The sequence below is a fragment of the Miniopterus natalensis genome, chromosome 9, assembly GCF_054644295.1.
Source record: "Miniopterus natalensis isolate mMinNat1 chromosome 9, mMinNat1.hap1, whole genome shotgun sequence".
Taxonomy (NCBI): domain Eukaryota; kingdom Metazoa; phylum Chordata; class Mammalia; order Chiroptera; family Miniopteridae; genus Miniopterus; species Miniopterus natalensis.
Genome location: NC_142089.1, coordinates 9,430,456 through 9,458,397, shown reverse-complemented (window position 1 = coordinate 9,458,397; position 27,942 = coordinate 9,430,456). Strand labels below are relative to the sequence as shown.

Here is a 27,942-nt window from a genome sequence, read left to right as displayed (position 1 = left end):
TCCCCTGAGGATATTTTTTCCATTGCTTTTCAGAGAGAGTGGAAGGGGGAGAGAGAAACATGATGTGAGAGAGACACATAGGCTGGTTGCCTCCTGCACTCACCCCGACCAGGGAAAGGGAGCAAACCCAAAACTGAGGTGCGTGCCCTTGACCAGGAGCCGAACCTGGACCCTTCAGTCCGGGGGGGGGGGCTGACGCTCTAACCACTGAACAAACCGGCCAGGGCTTCAGAGCACTTTTGCACGCACAACAAATGTTTCCTCACCAAAGTCCAATGTATGTAAGGCAGGGGTTGTTATCAAGATCTCGCAAAGAAATGGCTTCAGGGGAGTTTTGCGGGTCCTCTCGAGGTGGTATAACCAGTGATTTCCCAGAGTCACAGCCGACGTTTTTCTGAGGCCGGAGCCGCGCTGCTTCTCACGCACCTGCAGCCTGTCTGAGGCTCTGCGTGCGGCACAGGTGTGGTTCCGTAGGCTGGCGTGAGTGCCGACGGGGAGGCAGCAATGGAAGGAGAGAAAGCAATGGAAGGATCTAGAAGAGGCTCTGCATGCCCGGCCAGGCGTGGCTCAGCGGTTGAGCATCGACCTAGGATCCAGGTGATCGGGGTTCGATTCCCAGTCAGGGCACATGCCCGGGTTGCGGGCTCGATCAATGACTCTCTCATCACTGATGTTTCTCTCTCTCTCTTCCTCTCTCTGAAATCAATAAAATATATATATTTAGAAGAGGCTCTGCAGAGAAGAAGACCAGACAATGCAGGCCTTTCTGGGCTCAACCCGCGTCCCAGCTCCTGCTCAGCACACGCCAGGCTGCCAATCCAGATGCGGTCACGAGATGGCGCCCTTGGATAGGGAACCGACGGGAGCGACCCTGGCCAGGCTGGGACCCACCGCGGGGACTGCTGGCTGCAGGCCTGCCCTGCCTCTGGTGAGGAGGGTGTCTCCTCACATCAGCCTGTGTTTCAGAAAGGCCCCACCAAGCCTCCTGAACCAAAACCCAAGGTCAGTCCTCTCGATTCCAGACAACAAGCCCCACGACACGACTGACCCCAGAAGCCTTGGTCTCAACCAATGCCCTCTCCTGTCTTCCAGAGTTGACTGGCCAGCTGAGGGTGCCCGGTGCAGGGGAGAAGGGCCATCGCGGGGTCTGAAAGAGGCCAGTGGCCCAGAGGAGGGGGTGCTCAACTCCATGAGGGGCATGTTGGGGAGGTGGGGGCAGTGGGAGGGCTTGCAGAGGGGGGTTTAGAGAGCGATGCTCTGGGTGGTTGGGGCAGTGGGCAGAGGCTCGGGGGCACTGAGTGGCAGGGTGTCTTCAGGGGGTGTGAGTGCTTTGAGATGGTTAGAGCAGGGGAGAGGGGGTGAGATGGATGCTGCTGGGGAGGTGGGTGCCGAAGGGGATCGGATCATGGAGGGCCCCGGGTGTCCCCGCTCGGCTGAGGACTGCACGCTGTGGGGGAGCGCGTGGGAATGGAGAGGCGGTGATGTGGCCACCATGGCAGCAGGGTGGAGGGAGGAAGGAAGAAGCCAGCTGGGAGGAATGAGCCATAACCAATCCTGGATCAAGATCAGTGGCCCGAGAGGGTGGAGAGGGTCGGCGGGCAAGGACGGAGTGGCGGGATGGACCTCCCAGCTCACTGAGCTGACACAGGTGAGAGAGCACGGGCCAACTACTGGCCAGGGGCATCCAGTCCTGGTGGACGCAGGCTTTCACCACAGCCCCGGCCTTGAGTCCCCAGGAAACGCAGGGTGGCGGTTTCAGCAGAGATATTTCCCAAGTTATCGAGCCCTTCCAATGGGACATCATATAAGGTCAGACAAAACACGGGACACTCAGTGAAACTCAAATTCCAGATAAACAAGGAATAACTTATCAACATAAGTATGTCCCAAACACTGCACGGGGACTTACTTATACTAAAAAAAATATTCCTTGCTTATCTGGAATTCAGATTTAACCGAGCAGCCTATATCTCTGTTCGCTCCATCTGGCAACGCCATCTGTAGTATTTCACCACCAAGGAAGAAGATTCTGGAACCATCTGCACTTTCACGGGCATCATAACCGAGGTTCCCAGAGGTGAAGGGACGCGCTCCCATTGAGCGGCCAGTGAGCAGTGGGGCTGATTCCAACCAGGTCCGCCCGGCTCCTGACTCTGCGCCCCCCCCCCCCCCCAGCTTCCTCTCTCTAGGGGCAGAGCCAAAGGCTGAGAACTTCTGGAGGCACCACAAGTAAGGATCCTCCGGGCTCTGGAGGCACCACAAGCGTCCTCTGCAGAGAAAGGTAGGGCTCCTGTGGCACGCAGGAGTGGGTCTTGTCACAGATCATCGCTGGAGAGGCCGGGCGGCTTTGGGGTCAAGAGGTGGGCTCTGGAAACAGATCACTGGGTAAAAGCCCAGCCCCACCTGCTACTAGCTGGGAGACTTGGGGCAAGGTACGTAGCCACCCTGTGCTTCGGTTTCCCTGTTAAGAATATGGGAAACCCTGCCCACGCCGCAGGGTTGCGTAGGGCTGAGTGAGACAATGCACGAACTGCACTTAGAAGGTGCCCGCGCCTGTGGGCCCCGCACGTTGTCTCAGCCCTGTGCGTAGTCCAACTGCTTTACTTCACGGAGAGGGCCCAAGCCCAGAGCGGGCACTGCCTAGCTCAGGGCCACGCAGCACACGAGTGGCCCAGCAGAGTCTCAGCCTCAGGTCTCCAATCGGAAATCTGTAACACTGGTGTCAAAAGAGAGAGAAATTGGCCTCCTAGGGTAGGTGACAGCCGGGCTCCTGAGCCTCCCATCGTGATTCCTTCTGTGATAGTTGGTACAAAGGAATCCCACTACATCCGAGGTCATTCACGGAATTTAAAACGTGCGGTTCTTGTTCGGCGACACAGGGCTGTAAATGTATTTGTCAGGTGTGTGGGGTAAGGGCTGATAGGTCTCGGTGTCCCGTCCATGACCCCGACCATCCTGCACGTGCACATGACGATGACCCTCTGTAATGACGATCCAGCAGAATGCAACTGTGCATGCGACATTAGCGGCCTGCCCGCTGTGGTCTGTATAACCAGCACTGTCCGGAATTAGGAAAGGGGATCGTTCTCCTGATGTCGGCTCCACGGGCCTTCTTTACCCTGGAGATCTCGCCTCTGAAACACCCCTTGCAGCCTCCCTCCTGCGACAGTATTTCATTCCCTCTACCAACATGTGCTGGGGGCCTGCCATATTCCAGACACTGTGTTAGGCACACCAGACAGAAGAGCAAGTAGATACCAAAAGATCCCAGTGTGACTGGCACCAGCAGTGGGGAGGCCAGGGCCTGTGGAGCCAGAGGAGGGACACCTGGCGAGCAGGTGGGAGTGACAGTGAGGCACTGATGGAGAAAGTGATAGTTGACCTGAGCCCCTCAGGACAAAGACGGTTGGCCAGGTACAGAAGGGACAGGAGAGGCCTTCCAGGTTGAAGGAACAGCATATGCCAAAGCCTAGAGCCAGGCAAAAACCATGCCATCCTCTGAAGGGCCCATGGCAAGCAGACCGGAGTTATGTGTGCTGTGCCAAGTGCTCCCACAATGCCCTGGACAGCCGGTTGTGCAAGACAAAACTGTGGAGACCACCTCTGATTCCTGCCTGTCCCTCTGCCCCCTGGTCATCAAGTCCTGGAGCTATTGCCCTTCCAAGCCCCTCTCTATCCACTTTCTCTGTCCACTCCTCACTACCACCAAGGCCAACGCCACCATCATCTCAAGCTTGGGTCCCAAGTTAGCCTCCTAGCAGCCTGCCCAACAGCCTGCAATCTTATCCCATTGTGATCTATTTGCAATTCTACAACCACTTAAAACCCTTCCAGCCATTCATTCATTCATCATTCAATCAGCCAGTCAGTCACTTCTTCAATAAATAATGGCCGACCATGTACCAAAGATTATTTATTATATCAGTAGGAATTCATCAAGACAGACAAAGTCCCTGCCCTCAAATAGCAAATCCTGTGTTTAGCACAAAGCTCAGTGCAGAGCTGGATAACATGACCTCCCCCCCTTTCTCATGCACACACCCTCTCCACAAAGGCTGTCCTGGGGCAGAGAAGTCAGCCCGTGGGAGTTCATAATGGGAACCTTCCAACCTCTCTGTGTGCTCAAGTTTATGAAAAATGCACACACATATACACAGACACACCCCAGGGACCCTGATTCAGATCACAGGTGACCTGTAGCTTCCCAGGTGATCCCAAGGGGAAGTCCCCAGACCAACTTCTGAAAAACACTGTCCAAGAGCCTGGAAAAGGTGTGAACTCTGGCAGAGACCAACCTGGACAGCACAGGGGAAATCAGAGCTAAGCCGTGTCCTGGTTAAAACGTACAACAACTTGAATGCAAATCATCACTGTTCATGTAAATCAGCATCCCATAGGAAACAATATAATGTTTTCTGAGTGTATAAAGTTTAACCAAAGAGAGTAGGCTGGTGGTCCTTATAAAAAGCTAGGAGGTGTGTAGAAAAGCATGTATTAGCTGTGCAACCTTCTGCGACGTACTTGACCACTCTGTTCCTCTGTTGTCTCATCTATGAAATGGAGATTCTGTCACTATTCCCTGCTCATCAGGGTGTGGCAAGGATGGACTGAGTAATGCACAGAAAGAGCTTAGCATGGCCCCCGGCACATGTCGGCTATGATTGGTGTCACTACCACCACCACCATCATCATCATTGCTTTTTAATGGGGATCACAGACACCTCTGAAACTGATGAAAACTGTGCACGCACAATCCAGCACATAATTTGGGAGGCTCACAGGTTCCCTGACGATCCCCAGTGGGTTGGGAGGGCCACCGCCAGGTTCAGCTAGAGAAGCTCGTGTTCCCCTGCGCTGGGTTTTCGCGTGCTGTGTTCCTAACGTGATGTCATTTTGAAGAAAGGGGCTATTTTTTTAAATGTGAAAATGCTTATCTTTCCCCTCTCATTTTGCAGGCGAGGAAAAGGAAGGCCAGAGAGGAGACACACAACCCAAGGTCACATAATAAATTATGAGCAGAATCAGGACTAGAACCCAGATCTGCCGTCTCCCGGGTTAGAGACTCTGCCTTCAGGGAGAATATAAAAGGCAAGCTGGCAGAGGCCTCAGTGGGTGAAAAGGGCCCACTGGAGTGGGCACAGCTCAGTGGAAGAAAACATGGGTTCGGGAGAAAGACCTAGGTATGGATCCTGAACCGGCCACTCACTTGCCATGAGTAAGTTTCTTAACCTCTCTGACCATCAATTTCATTGTCTTTAAAATGAATCAAAAACCACTAGGGCGTCTCAAAGTCCCTTCTCACGAAGGAGCAGTGCTGGGTGTGAGCGGAAAAGGCGATTCTATATGAACATGTTGGCGTCATGTTCAAATGTGTCTTAAAGCCCTGTTACCACGTGAGTCTGCATTTCTTCTCGGTAGAAGCCTTGGGAGACAAGACGGTCGCTAAACAAATCTGTGAATTGAGGCAAAGGTGCGCTTAATGGGAAAAGGGCATCAGGAGCCTCCGGGGGACAGGTGGGGGGGTTGGGGGTCTTTGCCGGGCGCTGCCCCCATTCCATGCAGTTGTTCCGTGTGCCGCTCTCTGGAAGCCTCTATGAGGCTTTGACAAGTTAATTTTGTTGTTTTATTTATTGCCCATAAGCTGCATGCTTATGGGAAAGAAACGTTGAAACACTTTAATATTATCAGCTTCATAGGATTATTGTGAGATCTGAGAAAGATAATGGATGAAACGAGATTCACTCTGTGCTTGGCACAGAGTCAGTTTTTAATAAGTGTGTGCTGAGTTTAGAAATGGGAGATCATTGTCATTGTTGAGAGAAAAACCAAAAATTGCCCTGGCCAGTGTGGCTCAGTTGGTTGGGTGTCAACCCGTGCGCTGAAAGGTTGCTGGTCCAGCTGTGGTCAGGACACACGCGCGGGTTTCAGGCTTCATCCTCAGTAGGGATCGTGCAGGAAGCAACCCATCCATCGATATTTCTGTCTCTCTCTCTCTCTCTCTCTCCCTTCCTCTCCCTCTAAAAATCAATTTTTTAAAAAATTACGAGGCATAGCCTGTCTCATTTGCCACAGGATCCCCCAGCACCTGGCACAGTGCCTGGCACATAATAGGAGCTCAGTAAATACTGGATGAATAATAATGTAGAGACAGTGTGGAAAGATTAACTGCTAAAGTTTAGGATAAATGCTTACTGGGTTCATTATAAGAAATGTACTGAATAGTGATATAATGTAGAGACAGAGTTCATCAGAAAATTCCTCATTCACGCAGCCGATGCGCGGTTAGCGAGCGCTTTCTCTGTTCCAGGCGCTGTTCCCAGTGGGGACGGGGCTCTGAACAGAGGCGGCCAGGTCTCTGTCTCGTGGAGCTCACATTCTGGTGTGGGGAGGTCAATAAGCCAGTAAACATAGGATAGGATATAATCATAGGTGCCACGAAGGAAATAAAGCAGAATGAAGGAGGTCATGATAATGGAGATGCTGTTAGAGAGCGCAGGCCTCTTCACAAAGTGCCATTAGACCAGACCCGAGGGCAGCCATGTGGGTATCAGAGGGCAAAGATTTCCACCCTTGGAAACGGCTGAAAAGAGAAGAAATACATTCCATCCGGTACCTCGGCCTCATTTTCACTGGACTGAAATGAAATAAAGACTCTTTGCAGTGCATCGCCTGAAAGTTGAACAGAAATATGCTCAACATGAAAGGCAGCCCTTCAGTTAATCTGGTTTTGTTGTTACTGAAATCGGAAGCACCCCCCTTATCGCAGGTGGCTCGAAACCTGCGGGAAGGCGACGCTCTAGAAACAACGAGGCCAAGTGAGAAACAAAAAACCTCAGCAAAGATAATGGCCTCGCAAGAAATAACATGAAATTGTGAGCACACCGCTCGATGAGATTAAACAGTGGGAGGCGAGCGATGCCAGCCCCGAGAGGAACAGGCCCTGCCAACGGCCCGGCCCCGGCCCCGCAGGCCCCACGGGCCCCGCCAACGGCTCCTCGGGCCCCGCGCGCCTTCGCGGTCAGCTCGGCGGTTTTCCCTTCGAGGAGTCCGTGGCCAGTAAGTCAAGCTCAGCACAGGGCGCCTGGCGATTTGCAAAACCGGCTGCTTTTGTGGCTTGGAAGGTGAATGGAGCCCAGATCGGCACTTAAGGAGCTTCTGTCTTGCCCCAGATTGACACATATCTATCATTTATTTTTATTTTATTTATTATTCTTTTCTCTGTTCATCTTCAGTGTCCAGTCTCACTCCCTTTCCCCCATAGGCACTGTGCTCAGGCTCTCTTTGCATTTTATTTATACTTATAACGTACAAACACACTTTAATGCACAGATATGCACCCACAGGAACAGCGTGGCAATGTGTATATTTAATGTACAGAAGTGACGCCCGGCTGGGCGTCTCGCTGTGCTGCTTTGAGAGCTACTCGTCTTCACTGAGGCTCGTCCTCGCCTCGCTGCTGCCCCTGCCCCGTCCTCACGCACCGCACACCGCACACCCTGCTCAGTTAGCGGCTCCTTACTGCAGAGCAGTTACTCCCAGCTCTGCCCCTGAAGCGCAGCGAGGCTGCAGCAGGCATCCTGGGCCGCCCCCCTCCGAGTGCATGGGGAGGGACGTCGCTGGGGTTTGCGCACGAGGACCTGCAGCCTAAAGCGGTATGTATGCCCTTTGTCCCTGCCACTAACTGCCTCCAAACTGCTCGCCGAAACCACCGCCCCAGTTTTTACTTCCCCTGCCGGGGCGTAAGGGGCGCATTTCCCCCGCGTCTTCGGCAGTTTGCAGTTATCCCCTATTTTTATCTTTGGATGTAAAGTAGTGTCCATTTCTCTCTTTATTTTGCATGCCTCTAACTACTCGTTTCTAATTCCTAATTAATTATTAATCTCTCAGGCCTCTTCTTAGACCTGTCAGGGGAGGGAGCTCACAATGCAGTCGGCTGCCCCACAACCGACAGGCAGACGGGCCGACCCAGGGAGTCACAGCTCACAGGGGCAGGAACCCAGAAGCGGGGCCGTCAGCAGGAGCCGGTGCGGGGACAGGGAAACCGCAGGGAAACCGGGGCCGACAAGCCGCTGGGGGCAAGTAAAAGCTCTGGAGGGCCCCAGTCGCGGGTGGTGTCGGGGACACACTTGTGAGTTTTCCCTCTTGTAGTTGCTCTTCCAGGTTCTCGCAGGGAACCTCAGAGCGCTCTGGCCAAGGGAGGGGAAGAGGAACCGTTTTTGAAATATACCAGAACCTTCTGTTTTTCTTAAGAATGAGGTCTGGCCCTGGCCGGTGTGGCTGTTTGTTGCACTGTCATCCCGTACTCCGAGAGGTGGCGGGTTCGATTCCCGGTCAGGGCACGTACGGAGGTGCCCGATCCATGTTTCGCTCTCACATCGACGTTTCTCTCTCGCTCTCGCTCTCTCTCCCCATCTCAAATCAATTTTAAAAAACATATTCTCTGGTGAGGATTGAAAAAGAAGAGTGAAGTCTGCCCCCATGAGAAACTGTTGGACCAGAGTCTAACCTGCTAGAGTTGGTTTTATCGGAGCCTGAGTGACCTGCAGGGAGAAAAGCACCCAAGCGCAGCCCCTCTGCCACCCTGCTTCAGGTGAGGGGGCTGAGAAGGTGGGGAGGTGAAGGTCACGGCCCAGAGGCACAGCCCACTAGGGAGCGGGACCTAACCACAGAGCTATCAAACTTCCCTTCCCTCTACGCCCTGCGCCCATCACTAAAGGCCTCATTTGCAGCAGTTCCTCTCCCTCAGGGCCTCATGTCCACCTTTCAACAAAAAATTGCAAGGCACACTCAGAGGCTGAGGGCACAGTCTGAAGAGAGACGCAAGCGACAGAACCAGGCTCAGGCATGGCAGGGGTGTGGGAACCATCAGGCCGGGCGTCTGACACAACTGTGACCAATGTGCCCGCGGATAAAGCAGGCAGCACGCAACGACAGGCGGGCAATGCAAACGGAGGTGGAAACGATAAGAAAGGAGCAGAAGGAAACTCTGGAGATGAAAACACTGTGACAGAATGAAGACCGCCCTCGATGGGCACGTGAGGAGACTGGAAGTGACTTGAGGCCGGGGTTTCTGAGCTTGAGGCTCTCTCAGTAGGAACCCCGAAGACTGAAAAGCAGAGGAGAAAAAGGCAACGACAGCAAATCCCCAGAAATACACCCGGGCCTCTCATGGTGAAACTTCAGAGATCAATGGTAAAGAAAAATCTGGAAGGGGGTAGGCACCTTACTTATAGAGGAGCAAAGATGAGAATTACATCTGACTTCTCAGAAACCACACAAGCAAGAAAAGAGTGGAGTGAAATATTTAAAGTGTTAACAGAAAGAAAATACCAGCTAGAATTATTTACCCTGTAAAATGATTCTTTGAAAGTGAAGGAAAAATAAAGACTTTCTCAGACAAGTAAAAACTACGAGAAATGTTAAAAGAGGTTTTTTAGAAAAAAGAAAAAGTATAAAGGTTAGAAAATTGGATCTACATAAAGAAAGGAAAAGCATTGGAGAAAGAATAAGTGAAGGTAAAATAAAAACTTTTATTTTTTTGTATTCTTAATTGTCCGAACAGATAATAGTTCATTCAAAAGACTAACAGCAACAATTTATTGATTATATATGCATATATAAGCAGATATACTCTTATGTATAATTATGTACAAATGAAATTAATGATAGCAATAACACAAGGGACACTAGGGAGGAATTAGGATTATTTTGTTATTATAAAGTACTCACACTACCTGTGAAGTGTTATAGTATTATTTGAAAATGGACTTGGATTAATTGTAAATGTATATTGCAAAAACCTAAGGTAACTGCTAAAAAAAATAAAGTAAGAAATATAGCTGATATGCTAAGAAAGGAGAGAAAATGTTCAATTAAAACCACAAAAGAATGAAAAAGAGTGAAAGACAAGATTAGGAACAAGGACAACAAATAGCAAACAGTAATAAATGTAAAAGATATCCATCCAAGTATATCAATGATCACTTTGAATATCAGCAGTCTAAATGCACCAATTAAAAGAGATTATCAGAACGTTCAATAATCAGTGTGCCCTGGCCAGTGTGGCTCAGTTGGTTGGGTGTCATCCCGGGCACCAAAAATTTGCTGGTTGGATTCATGGTCAGGGAACATGCCCAGGTTGTGGGCTTGATCCCCAGTACGGGGTGTGCAGGAGGCAGCCAATCGATGTTTCCCTTTCACATAAATGTTTCTCATGAACATAGATGCAAAAAGTGTTTAACAAATTAAATCCAACAATGCATACAAATAATTATACACTATTATGCATGCAGGGCTGATTCATTTAACTCAATAAATGTAATCTATCACATCAACAAACTAAAAAAGAAAAACCACATAATTGTAACAGTAGAAAAAGCATTTGACAAAACCCAATACCTACTCATGACAAAAACTTTCAGCAAACTAGAAACAGGGGAACTTCCTCAAATCTATAAAGAGCATCTACAAAAATCATATAGCCAACATATACTTAATGGTGAGAAACTTGAAACTTTCCCACTAAGATCAGGAACAAGACAAGGATGTCACGTCTCACCAATGTTTTTCAATATCATGGTGGAATTCCTGGGTAATGCAATAATATAATAAGAGGAAATAAAAGGTATACTGATTGGGAAGAAAGGCATTCAACTCTCTTTTTTTTTTTTACAGATGACATGATTGCCTATTTAGAAATTTTGAAAGAATCAACAAAATATTCCTAAAAAGTGATTACAGTAAGGTTGAAGGATACAAAGTTAATATACAAAAGTCAATCATTTTCCTGTACACCATCAATGATAAGCAGAATTTGAAATTCAAAACACAATACCATTTACATCAGCAAAATAAAATGGTTAAGTAAAACCTAACAGAATATGTATAAGATCTGTACGAGGAAAACTATAAGACTATGATGAAAGAAATTATAGAACTAAATAAATGGAGGGATATTCCATGTTCGTGGATAGGAGGACTCAATATTGTCAAGATGTCACTTTTCTCCAACTTGACCTATAGATTCAGTGAAATCCCACTGAAAATCCCAGCATTTTGTGGGTTTTGACAAATTGATTCTAAAGTTTATAGGTAGAGGCAAAAGACCCAGAACAGCCAACACAATATTCAATATTAAAGAAGACAAAGTTGGAGGACTGATACTACTCAACTTCAAGACTCACCATAAAGCTGCAGTAATCGGGACTGTGGTGTTGGCAAAAGAATAGATCATTAGAACAGAATAGAAAGCCCAGAAATAGACCCACATAAATAAAGTCAACTGGTTTTTGACAAAAGGAGCAAAGGCCACACAATGGAGCAAAGATAGCTTTTCAGCAAATGGTCCTGGAGCAACTGGACATCCACATACAAAAAAATGAATGTAGACACAGATCTTACATCCTTCACAAAATTAACTCAAAATGGGTCACAGATCTAAATGTAAAACGAACAACTCTACAACTCCTAGAAACTAATACAGAAGAAAATCTGGGTGATTTAGGGTATGGCGATGACTTTTTAGGTACAATACCAAAGGCATGATCTATGAAAGAAAGAATTGATGAGCTGGACTCATTAAAATTAAAGTTTTCTTCTCTGTGAAAGACACTGTCAAGAGAATGAGAAGACAAGCCACCCACTGGGAGAAAATATTTGCCAGACACATCTGATAAAGAATTATGATCCAAAATACACAAAGAACTCTTAAAATTCGACAATAGGAAAGCAAACAACCGGATTAAAAAAATGGGCCAAAGACTTTAACAAGCACCATACCGAAGATACACAGATGGCAAGTAGGCATATGAAAAGATGCTGCGCATAATATGTCATCAGGGAAATGCAAATTAAAATGACAATGGATTACCACAATACACCTATTAGAGTGGCCCAGATCCAAAACAATGACACCACCAAATGCAGATGAAAGTGGGCAGCAACGGGAGCTCCTATTTATTGCTGGTGAGAATGCAGAATGGTGCAGCCACTTTGGAAGACAGACTAACAGTTTCTTAGAAAACGAAACATACCCTTACCGTACAATCCCCAAGTGAACTGGAAACGTACGTCCACACAAAAACCTGCACACAGCTCTAGGCACAATTGCCAAAATTTGAAAGCAACCAAAATATATTTCACTAGGTGAGTGGAGACACTGGAATATTATTGAGCACTAAAAAGAAATGAGCTATCAAGCCATGAAAAGACATGGGGGAAACTTACGTGCATATTACTAAGTGAAAGAGGCCCATCTGAAAAGGCTACATACTGTGTGATTCCAACTATGTGACATCTGGAAAAGGCAAGACTATGGCGACAGTCAATAGAGCAGTGGTTGCCAAGGGTTGGGGGGAGGGAGAGGTATTTCGGCAGAACACAGAGGATTTTAGGGCAGTGAAACTATTTGTATGATACTATGAGGGTGGATACATTTGCCCAAACGCATAGAATGTACAGCACCAGGAGTGAACCCTAATGTGAACTACAGACTTTGGGCGATAACGATCTGCGGATGGAGGTATAGCAGTTGTGGGGGATTTGATGGGGGGGGAGGCTGTGCGCCTGTCGGGGCGGGGGGCATGGGAAGTCTCTGTACCTTTCTCTCAATTTCGTACCTTTCTCTCCATTTTGCTGTGAACCTAAAACTGCTCTACAAAATAAAAAAAATGTTCTATGTCTCAATATGCTACGTGTTACACAGGTGTATACATTGGCCAAAATTCCACTTTAAATGAGTACATTTTTTGGCATGTTGCCTTATGATACATTTATAAAGTTGATTCTAATAGGAATGTAAGACTACGCTGGTATAAAGGGTAGAAAAGAGGCTGCACCAGGAGGATGTTACAGTCCGTGAGAGCTAAAGGTCATTTGCTCTTTGCCTGTGGAAACGGAGAGAGTATATTTAGAGGTGAAAGCCACAAGACTTGTGACTGGTTGAGTGGCAGAAGTGTTAAGGACAGTTTCCAGGTGTCTGACCTGAGCGACTGGGCAGAGAATGGTGGGTGGGCTATGCTCGGAGCTGGGGAGCTGGAGGGGACAGGCAGGCTTGGTGGATCCCCACCTCCGTGGAGATGTTGGCTCCACCATTCTAAACGCAAGAGAGTCTTTCGTCTTGGGGGACGAAGGCAAGGAACTCATCCACAATATCTGATATTGGTAGAGCCAGACCCGCAGATGTGCTGCAAACTCCCACTGGCGGGCAGCCCCACCGGAGAGAGGCCATCTCCCTCCTTCTCCGTCTTTTGTCATCCCAGATGGATGAGCAGGCAGCTGACCTTTCTGAGTCATTCGGCAAATTCCAACAGCATCCTCATCTGAGACTCTCAGGTCTCCACTGGGCAAGATCTGAAGCCCGAGCTTCAATTGGATTGGAGAAAAAGGTAGTGAAATTCTAACACTTAGAAAGCCAGGAAAGAGAATGCCAAGGCCCAGATACCTACTCTAAGAAATAAAAAGCATATGTTGAGCCACTAGCAAAATTCACTTCTACAAATAACACCACCGCCTTGGGGAACAGCAGAGACATTTGACCAGGCAGCAGCTGTGCAGAGGATGCTATTTAAAGACTCAGCTTTTGCTGCCCAAGGACTCTGGGCTTAAGATTTGATTGGAAGGCAGAGCGAAGACAGCAAAGACTGAGAAAAGAACCCGATTTGGGGAAAACATCACCAGGTGGTTGGCTGCTGATGTGACCCCTGAATATGTTAAACGAGCTCATTTTAATAAAATTATGCCTATCCATCTCTCTCTTTGTAAATTAAATGTGTTCGTTCATGGAAAGCACTCAGAACAGTGTTCAGCACACAGTGCTTACTAGAGGGAAACTGTCTTTATTATCATTACTATCTGTCCATCTACCTACCTACATCTAGCTGTCCAGAGATGGAGAAATGCTCCTCTGGTATGTTACTGCAAAGTGGTAGAATTTATAGTGATTCTGTTTTTAACTCTTTTTTGTGTGTGTTTTTCTGTAATCCATGAACTGTTCACAATGAATATATATATTTTGTAAAAACCGTAAGTCATTATTCTGGGGGGGTGGGATTAAGGCTCTGGAGTCAGACTTCCTAGGGTTAAACCCCACTGCTTAGTCGCTGTGTCACCTACAGCAAATTATTTTCTTTCCTCGAGCCTGTTTTCTGCTGCATTAAAGGAGGTAATAATGTCACCTACCTCACAGGGTGGGTGCGAGAATTCGATGAGCTAATCTAGGTAAAGGGCTTGGCATGGTGCCTGGCAGGGAGTAAAAGCAGAGCGGTGACGGCTGTTCTTAGCTGTAGACGTGGTAGCAGCTGAGTTATTTCCTACTAGGGCAGGGGGCCACCTTCTACTCACCCCAGTGCTCCCGGCATGGACCAGTCACCTCAGAAATGGAATTTAGCTGGAGCCACCTCAGCCATTGTCCCGGGAACACTTTCTGTCAAGGTAGAAAAAAGGGTGGCAAGTCCACAAGTACCTTCCCCATCAAGGTCAGGGGTCGGGTCCTTCTGGTGACCAGTTAGAAGCAACAGCGATTTCTCTAAAAAAAAAAAAACGGAAAATCTGCCAAGAGATGAGGTTCTTCGCGGGCCCAGCCACTGTTCTAATCCCCCCGTATGACGGCCCGAAGCCAGGGCCCTGCTCTCCGCGGCCCTGGGCTGTTCCTCACGCACCCCGGCCAAGCCATTCCCGTGGGAATTTCTAGCGCTGCAGAACCCCGAGGAAACAATTAGGGGGAAACACTGGCTGTGTGAGTGTGGGGTGTCGGGGGGACGGCAGCTCCGGATGTCTAAGCCAGACCTTCAGGAGGGGCTCCCTCCTATGCATCCTAAATGCTCTACAGCAAACATGTTTTTGTTTTAAAACATGAAATAAGAAATAAAAGCTAAAAACAAACAAAAAAGCCCAACCACCCTATTCTTTGTAAACATGGTCCCAGGAGGCACGGTGGCCACACTTCTCCCCCTTCCTCTTTCTAGTCCAGATAGATGAAGAGTTTCCTTAAGTGGAAGAGGGAGGACGGGTCTCGCCTGCAGTTATTCCTGTTGTTTGAGACTCAGAAGCCTCGTGTCATCCGCAGTCACACGCAGTACATTGGAATAATACTGTTTTCTTAAAAAAAAAAAAAAAAATCTGTGGACTGACAGATATTTCTTGAGCACCTACTATGTGCCAGGCAAGTGACCGTGAAGACAACTGAAGGGTGACAGCTGGGCGCACAGTCCGAGGGCTGCCGGGCACAGAACTGCCCGAAGCTCGTGTTCGGACGGCGACAGTGACGGCGGTGTGACCACTGCCAGCGACCGCGCGAGCGACGTGGTTCTGCCCCGCAGACTGAACTTGTGATTAAAACCGGTGATGGCGCGGAGTCAGTCCGACAGCGGCAGCTCTCGCAGCGACTGAATATCGACCCTGCGGGGTAACAGCTGTAACCCCGGAGGGAGCTCGGCATTGCACGGGGACCGCCGGGCTGCGCCGCATGACTCGCGGCCACAGACACCTTGGCCGCGCGTGTCAGTGGCACAGTGACAGCGTGAACTCAGTGGGCCAGCGCTGGTGTGACCTCATGAGCCTGACGCTGTCTGGGTCTCGCTCGTCCGCTCGGCTGTGTGAAGACGGCCAGAGGCGCTTCCAGCGCGCGACAACCTGTGTGACAAGCGGCTGCGAGCTCTCGGTCTCCGAAACCGGAAAGACCAAAGTTGGGAGGAGGCGGAGGCGGGATCAGAATGCCTCCGAGACGCCAGGATTGGTCGACATGGGTCTGTTAGCCTATCGCGTCTGAGCGGTGCCAACCTCTCCACCAATGAGAACACGTCTGGGGACGAGCCTCAGGCGACGGCTCCGCCTTGCACGTGTCCGCGCTGTTTTGGAAAAAGGGAGAGGAATCTTTTGTGTCTCCCTTTCTGCCATTCTTGGAAATAAGATCCTAACCCCAGTGCTGCCTCAGCGAGGGCCGGTGGAACGCGATTAGAACTTTCCTGAAGGAGCGTGGGGCGCGGAGGGGAGAGGAAAGGAAAGGAGTGGGGGGCCAAGGATCAGCGGTTGGAGGCGAGGCCACCCGCGGGTTTGCCCCGACCACCGAGCACTGGCGGAGAGCGCATGCGCGGGCCCCGCCTCCTCGAGACCCGCCCCAAGCACGTGACTGTGGCGCGCAGGGCAGGCCGGGCCTCCCCCTCACCACTCACATCTCCTCAGCGCCGGCCTCAAGATGGCCGCCTTGTGGCGTCTCTGGCGCTGTTGAATGGAGAAATCTTTATTGTTCCCTTTGGGCAGGAGTGTTCGTGTCCTCTATGGCGCTGTCAATAAAGAACGGCAGTTTGAATCGGTGCTGAACAGGTAACCATAGAAACGGGCTGGGACTCAGCGTGGAGACCCCTTTAGCAGCTGAGGCCGCAGTGGCACCCCAGATGAGGGGATCACGGAGACCCTTCCGCGCGGCGAACTCCGCGGGGCTCTGGCCAGTCGCAGCCGCCCCTCGCCCGGGACGCGGAGCCCCAGGGGCTGCCTACACCCCGAGCGGAGGCTCGGCGCTAATCTACGGCAGAGAAAGGCTGCGGGGTCCCGGCGGGCGCCCCCCCGCTGTGGGGGCCTGCTCCCCGCCTGGGCCCTGCCGAGCCCCGCACCCCTGCGACCCGGGGATCGCGCTCGCGGCCTCGCCGCGGACGCGCTCAGCCTCATCCCCCCTCTCCCGCCGAGTCCCCGCCGCCGGCGCAGGCTACCTGGCTTTGCGCCAAGCCCGCCCCCTCCCCCCGCGCGGTTTTGTCTGCGGGAAACTAAGAATGGTTTTCCCATATTTAAATGGTTGGGGAGGGGAGGGGTGGAATGTTTCATATGAATTGCGACAGTTATAAGAATTCAGGTTTCGGGTTTGATGCAGCTCCTTGAAGGGAGTTTTACGGGCACAGAGCCGTGTGCATTGTTCGCGCACGGCCCGTGGCTGCGCCCGGCTCGCGGGCGGCCGTGGGGAGCGGGGTCCGGCGCTGCGCGGCGCTGACCGCTCGGCCCACGGGGCTGGAAGTAACTGTCTGGTCCTTCGCAGGAAGAGTGCCGACCCCTACCCTGGGCACAGGTAGACTGGGTCAGCGTGGTCCGGCGATTCCTCTGCTCACTTCTCTCGTATCGGGAAACTGTCCCATGCTGACGAGACACTGACTTCCATTACCTCCTCTGGTCTTAATGATTTATTATTCAAAGTGGGAATTGTTACCCCTACTTTAAATAACAACAGTACCTTTCACCCAGCTCCTACAAGAAGTCAGGTGGTTTGGTTTATTTGCATTCACACTCAGTTGTGTGTTTTTTTGTGCTAACCATACTTTATAAGCAAGTGTCTGTTTCTTGTTTAATGGGAGGAATCTTAGATTCCGGGTGGTTAAACTGTTTAAGATTGTCCTAGATCATAGGTCTGGCAAGTTGAGCTCATCCCTGGAAGCCCCCTGCCTGGTGACCCATGCCATACTACTCAGAATGTCTTTCAGCTCTCTCAACCTGGGGCTATGGGTTCTTCCTTGGAATTGTATCGAAATACTTGTGTGGTTTATGGATTTAATTACAACCCCAAAGTGAAACATATCTCTACTTGGCTAATTCATCAAACTTCTGCTACACTCCACTTTCTAATTTAGATGTCTTTCATGTATGGCAGTAATTCCCAAACCTAGCTACTCATAGCTAATTTAACAGATGGTTTCAGAACACTATGTTTGCATGCATACATTTGTGAATCACTTAGTATTTGTTGAGCACCTACTAGGTACTAGGGATGATTCAAGTCCCTGGAAATACCGTGGTGAAAAGATCACGATGATCTTTGTCCTTCCACAGAATTTAAATTCTGTAGGGGTTTGGACAGATGATACACAAGTAAACAAAGATAATTTCAAATACAGCTGTCAGGAGTGATTTCTATGTGCCAAGAGCTCTTTGAGCTTGCTTTACACTATGTGCTTGATTTATATGGATTATTTTTTCACACCAATACTATGACATAGGTAATATTAATGCTCCCATTTTAAAGATGAAGACACTGAGACTCAGAAGAGACATACAAGGTTACACAGCTAATGCATGAGGGAGCTGGGATCTGAACCTAAACTGATCACACTCACCACCCTATATTAGTCCATCTGTTTATCTTTTCTACCAATTCTGGAGGTCCTCAAGGGCAGGGACCACACCTTACCTATTTTCATATCTGCTGCTAGCCAGTACCCGCAACCAGGGATCTGGTAAGTATTAAACAAATCCAGGCTGTTTATTGAGCAAATATTTGAGTGTCTGCTTTGTACCAGGCACCATTGTGTTAGACCCTGTGATTACCAGAGTGAGCACGATAAACCTAAAACACAGTGTCTGAGACAATAAAGAAATAAAGTTATTCTATATTGTGGCTACTGCTATAAAGGAAACAAAACAGTGCTAACCTAACCTGAGAGACCCTTTTTACCAAGATGGCCTTGGAAGACCTTGAGAGAGAGGTGGTTTAAGCTGAAACTTGTTGAGTGACAAGGATCCAGTCCAGCAAGAAGGGCAAAGGGAGAGAAGTGGGGAGGCAGAACTTCTCAGCAGGTGTAGAGCCTGTGAGTTGACAAGAACTTGGGGTGCTGGAGGGCTGAAAGAAATGAGTGATTGTGCTGTTGGTCACAGTCCTATGCTCGGAGTCCCTGGCCCTGAACCCAATTTTGCTGCTGGTAGAGCTGCATGCTCCTGGCCAGTTACAGATTAGTGTCAGATCTGTCAAATGTGGATAATGGTACCTCCTTAAAGAGTTATTGTGTGGATTAAATGAGAGAAAATATAACAATAGGTTCTGAGTTTTCTTTTTGTTACATATGTTGCCGAATTCCAAACAGAGGAAACTAACCAAATTTGGCCCAAAATGGAAACTTATTTAAAATGCTAAATAATAACAAAAATCCAGAAGAATGTTACAGACAAAATTGAAGGGGTGCGTGTTGCTGCCTTTTAGGGGAACAAACCTTTTTTTTTTAATGTTTCTGTTAAGAGTTGAACTTTTCCAACTGGGATGTAATTTTTTTCAACCAAATTATACAAATGTCTATTCAGAGCATTTTTCATCATTTTAGTGTTTTAAGCTCGAAACTGTTTGTGTTCCTCCATCCCATGCATGTGCATTTTCTTAAGGTATTCTAAGAAAATGATAGGTTTCAGATTCCAGTTGGTGGTCATTTTAGAATTTATTTGCAAATATTTGGTGGTTTCCTCTAAAATTTTTCAAAATAATGTTGCCTTATTTTCAATGCCCTGCCTGTTCAAAACAGGGCACTGAATACTTGAAAGCAAGTAGTAGGCTTTTTAAATAGGTAAAAATAATATGATGTTTGGGCGTATGAACATGGAAAATTACAGAGGCAGTAATAAATCGAGCAAACTATATAAGATCAGCAATGTCAAGTTTTGCTTTAAAGTGTATCCAGTGACCAGATGGCACATGTCATCAGAAGATATAATCCAGCCCAGCAAATGGAGCTCGGACCTGGACAGAGAGTGGCATGTTAATGCAATGTTAAACAACAAGCCCCGAATTAAATGGCTATTTTAGGTCTGGGTGGGACCTTCACGTTTAAAGTATTGCAGTTTTACTCTGTGATTTGGGTCTGTTGGGTTCCAGTAAAGAGTAGGTGGTAACACTAGCTTTGAAGGATAATATAAAACTGCAGGAAGAGCCAGGGCATACTGATTTGTTTTTCAATCTATTTTATTTCAGTTCAAAGCATCGTTGCAGACAGGCAGTGCAGGAAAAAGAGCCACACTTTGGCAGTACTCAGCTGCTTTGGGAGATTGAGGAAGACTGAGTATAACCAAAATGTGGCTTATTTTCTTGGACTATCTGTCTGCAACGAGGCTTTGAACTGAAATAAAATAGATTGAAAAACAAATTGGCATGCCCTGTTGCCTCATACTGAGTGTTTACATTACCCTCCTGGAGTTCTGCCTGTACCAGCACCCTGGGGGAGGGCAGTGACCCCTCAGCCTCTTTCAACTCTTCCAGAGACTGAGTGCTTTGATTTTTACAAGGACAGTGAATTGGGATATATGGCTTTCTGGATCTCCAGTAGCCTGGCTTCTAATGTCATCATTGTGATAATGTGGAGAAAGCAAGCTATAACCACATAGAGAAAAAATTAAATATTAAGGGCATTTAAATTCAGAGATGAGCTTTTCGCCTTTTTAAAGTCATGCAGGGTGTGCAATATTTGATTTGCAGAGAGCATGCAGCTTTGAGACTTTTGCAGGCCTCAAGGGAGAGAAGGGGAAGGAAAGAAAGCTAGCTTACCTTGCATTTCCCTAGTGTTATTATCCTTCAGAGTATGTTGTCAAATCCTCAAAATCATGACACCAAGTATTTTATTTCCTTAGATGAAGTAAATGTTTTACAGCAGGGATTGGTAATCTGGGGTAAATGGTTCAGTTGCAAGGGATTCATGAATCCTTTGAATTTGCCTGCAAATTTGTGTGAATGTCATTTAATGGGGAGAGAGCCCATTACATTAATCAGATCTCAGTTCTTGACCCTTCAAAGGGTGCAGAGCCAACAATGAAATGTCACATCACCAAATCAAAGTAGTGTTAAGATTCCCCCTGAGAACAGTTACTTTCTACTGTTGTGTGGCCTTGATCTCAGAGTTTTGAAATTATCTTTCCAGGTCTCCTTTCCTGCCTAAAGCAGTCAAGCATATTTGAATGGTCATTTGTAATAGAGATATTTACCCAATGAGGTACTTCAGAAATCTCTTAGAGATCCTTGCTTGTCTCATTTTACATGAGCCTGGTGAAATGGGGGCATATTGCCTTGGCAGCATTGTTAGCAGGTACCGTATCTGTTTCTTCTGACAGGTTAAAGGAAGAGTAGAAGCAGCCCGATTGTTTGGCTCTTGGTATCAACTTATTACAGGTGGATTCAGATCCCCAGAGTTAGGAGATGAAGGTTAGCGGGAAAGAGGAGGAGGGGGATGGGTTCAAGGAGGCGGAGGCGGAGACGGAGGAGTAGGAGGAGAGGAGGTGCCCTGCGCTTGTCTGGAGTCCCTCTCCTCTGGACCTGTGGGAATAAAGAGCTTCCTTTTGAAACCACACTTATCTCAGGACTTCTCTAGTACCAGGACCTCTGGAAAGTCAGTTCATAGATGTAATTTCTAGTTCTGTTAGTACTTGAAGGGAAATGAGAGGAAGGAAGTATCTTTTAAATCTTTATCTTAGGCTATTTTGTTAAAATGGCACCTCAGTAGAAAACTTCTGTAGGCTAGAGTTTGTTTGGCTCATATAGTGTTTAACAACTAGTTGCTTACATTTAAGCATCAGAGATTTTACATCTGTCTGACCCCTGGAGGAATTTGGATTCTGGCCTCTGCTGCAGGCTGTAAAGTCTGGTTCTGGGACAAATAATAGAGAATATTTAGTGAAGGAAAGGGCCCAGGAAGGATGAGGGAGATTAGAAATAAAAGATTACAAGTGTAAACAATAGCTGTTGAGTCTCCAAATATTGGTCACTGGAATTTTTGGATATAAAAACAAAATGAACAGGATGTGATTCTATTTCTGACTTTGAGATAATACTGCAAGAGGTACACTAGCGGGGGAACTAGTTCCTTCTCTGTTTCTCAGCTTCCTAGGTCTGCAGCCTGCCAGTTGGATCTTCCTCCTTGACTCCTTCAGCCCCTTGTCCCCACTAACTCTGAAAGATGATATCAGGGGCTCCGGCAGCAGGGAGCTTGCCATTTTCCTCTCTTCAGCTCCTAGACTCAGTGAATGGCGCCACAGAGTTGCCAAAGGCAGAAACCTGGGAGTCTTCCCATGTTCTTGCCCTTCTCTGAACCCGCAGCCCTTCTTGCACTTCCCACCTGCAAAGAGCACACATTTATATAGGTTGTAAGCCTGCTAGTGGCCCCTTTCTTTTTTGGTTATAGCTAATATACAACTTCTTGTCCAAGATTACTGCTACAGCCTTCTAGCTGGTCGGCTGGCCTCCAACTCTGTTCCTCTTCAGTATGTTTTGTACACTGTTGTCAGTAATCTTTATAAAGCACAGATCTAAACAGTTCACTCCCATGCTTAAACTCCAGGATGCTTGCCTGCCCTCGGGATGGTGCAGTTCCTCGGCTTGGCATGTGCTGCCCTCGAGCTCGCTGTGCCAGTCTCAAGCCTCATCTCAGCACACTCTCCGCTCCCCTCTTCTGCTTGAGCTGCAGCAAACATTCAGAGGGCCGCAGAACTTCATCCTGGGACAAGGGGCCACACTCTGGGGCTTTGAGGCTGCTGAAGCTCCTGGCCATTATTGACCAGGCCAGTGGTGATGCTGTTACCGCTGACCATGAGGTTACTGAACGTTGTTTTAGGCTTCTCTGTGGTTCTTTTGTCCTTAGACTATATGCTACTTGAGATGTATAGTCAAAACTGTCCTAATGGCACTTGTCATTGTTTTCTCTGTGTGGTTATGCCACCAACTTGATAAACTTGATAAACACATTCATTTGTTCATTTGTTTTTAAGTTTAAAAATTGCTTTTAAAAGTCTAGTTTCGTTTTTTAACTGTAAACATTTACCTGGTTCCAAAATCAAAACTATATAACAAGGTACATGCATAGACATTTTTATTTCATGCCTGACTCCTCTTTTTTTCTTGAGTCTTGCTGTCAGTTTTGGGCTTAGCCAATCTGTTAGGTAAGAAATAACATACCAGTGTAGTTTAAATTTGTTTTCTCCATTTTTGAGATACACAATATCTGCCCAATGTCTGTGGTATAAGTTGCAAAAATATTTTTTCTGATTTGTCATCTGCCTGACTTTGCCTGTTTTATTGCTATACTAAAGTTTTATATCTTCATATAGTCATATTTATCAGTCTTGCAGTGTATGTACTGCTTTAGACCAGCAATTTTCAACCTTTTTCATCTCATGGCACATAAACTAATTACTAAAATTCTGCGACACACCAAAAAATATATTTTTTGCCTATCTGACAAAAAAGGTATAATTTTGATTCATTTACACTGGACAACTATTGTTGTGTTGGTTGTTGTCATTTGTTTATTTAACAGTCTTTGGGAGAAGAGGTCAGTGTCCCTAACTAAATAGTCAGGTATTGCGTGCTTTAACAATTCTTATGGCACACTGGGTGAAAATCGCTGATTTAGATTTTGAGTCAGAATAAGGAAGTTTGCCCAATTCTCAGTTTATGAGGAATTCATTGTTTTCTCCTTTTACATACATGGTTTCACTTTTTCTTTTTTAACATCAGAGACTCTGATCCACTTGGAATTTTTTGGCATTTAGTTTGAGGAAGGATCAGTTTTATCTTTTTCCCAGTCAGGTGTCCCAACACTACTAAAAATCCTTACCTTTTCTGCACTGACTTTAGATGCAGTCTTTCTTGAATATAAAACTCTTGTGTGCATTTGGAATTCTTGCTGGAGTTTCTGTTTTGTTCCATTGGTTTGTCAGTTCATAGGCCATTACAAAAGCATCATAATTTTAGAGCCTTTTAACTTGTTTTACTATCTGGAAGGGCCAATTTTTTCATATTTCCCTTTTTCAGAGTTTTCTTGGCTGTTTTTGCTCATTCTGCCATGTGACCTTTATAATCAGTTTGTCTAATTTCAGGAGGAGACAGACAACTTGATGGAGTTTTTATTGGGATCAGTCTAAATTTATAGGTCAGCTTAGGGAGAACAGACATCTTTATGATACTGAGTCTTCCTCTCCAAGATCACGGCCTGTCTTTCCGTTTGCTCAAGGTTACTTTTATGATGTTTCAGGAGAGCATTATGCTTTTTCTTGTATAAAATTTGTATGCTTCTTGTTCAGTTTACTAGCTTTCAGTCTTAATTTTAAAAATAATTCCTTGAGAATTCCTCCAAAACTTCTCAGAGAAGTTGCATACACCCATATACTCCAGACTTACTGCGTAACATTTTGTTTGGTTCTGCGATACACCGCAAAAGTCCATCTTGTTATATTGTCCCCTCAGAGTCCCTTCTGTTGTCTGTCTGCCTCTTTCCCATTCTCACTACCTAGCTTTGTGTCCTGCGCAGTAATCAGTCAGCACACGGTTGCTGAATTGATAAAGAAAGCAGCAGGGGGACTGAAGGCGATGGGAGCGGGAGCAGCCTGTGAGACCTGTAAGTCTGCACTCTGCAGCCACTAATCCACCGACTCACAGTGTTTTGCTCTCTTTATTCCCATCCCCGAACTTTAAAAAAGAGCATGTTGGTAATAATAGTTGGCACTTATTGAACACACCTACAGAGCGCCAGGCATTGTACTAGGTGTTTTTACATAATTACTTCTTGTAATCCTACAGCAGCTAAACAATAGGTACTGTTATCCCCATTTAAAAAATTATTATGGAAATGTCAAACATACCAAAGTGAGGATAGCATTGTGAGCTCCCATATACATGGTAGCTCCATTTTACACTTGAGGAAACAGGTTTGGAAAGGTTAAGTAACTCAAGGTTACAAAGCTAAAGTCAGCTTTAGAACCTTTCTTTTTTTAGCTCCTTGTTAAGATTGTTTTTCAAATTTTAAACTCCAGCTGGCTAGGGAAAAACAGAAGAAAAACAGTTGAGAGCCACTCATCTACACTCAAACTGCTAGTGTTTTATTAGTCTTCCTGTCTGCTACATATCACAGACACTGCCCAAACTTTAGCCATTTGCAAGCAGTAGGCCCTCCTGTCATCACTCCTCTTGTGTGCTCTGCTCACGCTTTGCCTTTTCTTTGCCTGGTTTTATTAGTGCAATTCGATTCGTTGATTTTTAAAGGCCTGCCAGTGGTTTGGGTGCCCAGCTCCTAGCATGATTGCAGGAACATAATAAGAACTTATAAATTTAAATAACAGCGAAACTTACTGCTCTTATACATTTAGGCCATAGGTTGGCGTGGTACTGTAACTTCTGAATGTTGCTCTGAAGCCCTGGCAGTCATTAAATTTGACCACCCATACACCACTCTGCTATCAGCTGCCCTCAGTTCCAGTTAGATTCAAACCAGAGGGAGACTTTCCAGGGTCAAAGTCCAAGACAGCAGACTAATTGGCTCCTAAAGTTCTGGGTTTTCTTCCTGGGCAGCAAATTGTTGAGGATGAAATTTTCCATGTCTTCCTTTGAACATTTTTGAACGAATACTATAGAATCCATAGGCTCTTTCCCAAAGTTAAAGACAATAGGGAAGTTCTGCCATTTTGCATTTTTTTATTAGCTCCTTAAGTTAACCCTCTTGTCCTACTCCCTGGTGATGAATGAGAGAAAGACAGAGATGAAAGTAATTCCCGTTTCTTCAAAGGTGAGTGAAGCTACAGCCCTAGGAGGAGAGGAGGGTGGAGTTCTTCTCTGAGACGGACACAGAGGTGTGCCCAAGGGTGGGGTCTGAGCGGTATAGTGGGGCAGTAATGCGGGGGCGGGGGTTTGTCCTCTCTTCAGTGCTTCTGCTACTTAACTGCAAAGGTATAAGAAGTGAAGGATGTTAAGCTGAAAGTGGTCTCTTCCTCCAAGCTATGTCCACTGATGAGGCTGGGAAATAGGGAAATAGGGCCTTGGAGTCATGCTGGGCCTGCATGGGCTTCACATCCCAGCTGTGTGGTCTTGGCAAGTCGGGGGCTTGAGAAATGTGTGTATGGTACCTCATGTTGCACAAGCTAAGTAAGTTCTAAATAATGTCACCTGCTCTTACTTAAAAAATCACTTCAACTACTGTGTATCTTTGCAGTGCCTCTGAACAAAGAAGTTACCAGAAAAGTAGGAGAAAGACTCTAGGATCAAGAGCTAAACTGCTTTTTAAGTGCTTGAGCTTGGGTAAGGTCCCGTGGTAAAGGTTCCAGCTCCAGAGTCAGACAGCGTGGGCTCATTTACCGACTCTGCCACTCACTGGCTTTGTGATTGGGGGTGAGTCATTTCATCTCGCTAGGCCTCCACTTTCTCAGTTGAAAGTGGAGTTAATAATAGTAACCGCCTCACAGGTTTTGCAAAAATTATGTAAGGCCACCCATGCAAAGATCTTGGCACGGTGCCTGGGATATAATAAATCTTAGTATATGTTAGCTACATGTTGCTAGGTCGCTACCTTAACCCTTCCAGACTGTGTATGTCTTTTTCCCCCTTTCCAGAATGTCTCCCTTTTGCTTCCACTTAGAATATACAGCTCATACGTGGGCAGCAGGAAGAGTCTCATGTCTGTCACTAGTTAACTAGAAGTTCTTAAAACCACTTTACTTCTCAAACTTCAATTTCTCATCTACACAATGTGGGGAATTGGACCAGGTGATTTCAGAAGTACTTTGTATCTCTTAATTTTCAGTGAGTTTAAGGCTTAGAATGAAATCTCTGATTATGGTCCAGAGATCTGTGCTATGAGAGGCCTAACCCTCTTCATTCTCTTTCCTACCTAACTCTTATCTCAGACCAGCTGTATGAAACTAGTTATGGGATTGTCTAGAAATTTTCTTTTAAAAAAGAATTTTGTTACATTTGCCATACAGAGAAGATACGTATGTAACATATAAAATGATGAGGCAGAGTGATTTTAAAAAAGTACATCTGTCAACTGACCATCCAGCCTAAGAACTATAAAAACAAATTATCTTGGCAGCTGTATTTTTATGATTCCTTTGAACATTTAGTGAATGTTTAAATGTTACAGGAAATGTCCTTTATGTACATTAACTCATTTACATGTAGTGACTTATCATTGCTTATAACTCCCCCATGAGATAAGGACTAATATTACTCCCATTTTACATATGAGGAAACTGAGACCCAGAGAGTTAAGCAGCCTGCCTAAAGTCATATAGGGAGTAAGAAGGGAAGAGCTGTGCATCACGCCTGGCTGGCTCTACAGCAGATATGCCAGACCTTGACTGGAAGCACACGGCCTGAAGTCCCAAGGCTCGGCTCCGTTCTTGATTTGCCTGAGTGCTTTGATGTTCACATTAGACCAGTGTTTTGAGTTTAGAGTTTAATACTGTGTCAGTGTGGTCCAGATTTATTCCCTGCTGAGGAAGAGTATATTCTCATAATCAAGTTGGTGGAAACTCAGAGCTCATCCACCTTTTCAGGTCAGAACAAAATGTCTCTCAGTACCCGAGACAAAGCCAGGGGCCTTTTATTAGCACCTAAGAGGTTGGATGTGAGAACACTGAAGTATGATTGCGTGTGGAGACTCTCAACTGCAGATGGAAGAGTCACATTAGATGTGATGCAGTCACTGTCCCCAGTCACTCATTAGATGAATGTGGTGCTTAGGAGATTTTGCAGTTTGGCCTGTCAAGAGTCACCTTGAAAGTACTGCTGGTTCGCTGCAGCATGGCCCAGAAAGGCAGATAAGTCTATCAAAGCCTCCTTCCCTTTTATTTATTTATTTTTAAAAGTCTTTATTGATTTCAGAGAGAGGAAAGGAGAGGGGAGAGAGAGAGAGAAACATCAATGATGAGAGTGTCATTGATCAGCTGCCTCCTGCATGCCCCCTACTGGGGATCGAGCCCACAACCCGGGCATGTGCCCTGACTGGGAATCCAACTGCAATCTCCTGGATCCTAGGTCGATGCTTAACTGCTGAGCCACGCCTGGCCGGGCATTTAAATTTTTTTTAAAAATATATATATATATATATGTTTTATTGATTTCAGAGAGAGGAAAGGAGAGGGAGGGAGAAGAGATAGGAACATCAGTGGTGAGAGAGAGTCATTGATCGGCTGCCTCCTGCGCTATCCCGAGCCTGCAGCCCAGGCATGTGCCCTGCCCAGGAATCAAACAGTGATCTCCTGGGTCATAGGTCAATGCTCAACCACTGAGCCACGCCCATCGAGCCTCCTTCCCTTTTAAATCGCTTGTTTCTATGAATTAGCCTGAAGGTAAGAGGATACTAGTAGTCTGTTATGCCGAGCATTTTGATGTTTTGTGTCATGGTATTTTATAGAATGCCTCAAAAGAAGAATTCCATTTGAAAT

The 27,942-nt window shown here is 46.8% G+C and overlaps 1 protein-coding gene and 1 long non-coding RNA gene across 2 annotated transcripts in view; both read left to right on the top strand.

Annotated features, from left to right (window-relative positions):
* The first annotated feature begins 2,182 nt into the window (after positions 1 to 2,182).
* LOC107538369 (uncharacterized) lies at positions 2,183 to 11,527 on the top strand. The gene is made up of 3 exons (XR_001603313.2): positions 2,183 to 2,281; positions 4,956 to 5,215; positions 10,675 to 11,527. It is a non-coding gene; the product is annotated as an uncharacterized LOC107538369 (long non-coding RNA).
* Positions 11,528 to 16,159: 4,632 nt separating this feature from the next.
* The window catches only part of ZBTB40 (zinc finger and BTB domain containing 40), a 60,461-nt gene continuing 48,678 nt past the window's right edge, over positions 16,160 to 27,942 (top strand). Inside the window, exon 1 of the mRNA XM_016214647.2 lies at positions 16,160 to 16,320. The gene's annotated coding sequence lies outside the window, so the exon portion shown is untranslated. The remainder of the gene's footprint in view (positions 16,321 to 27,942) is intronic.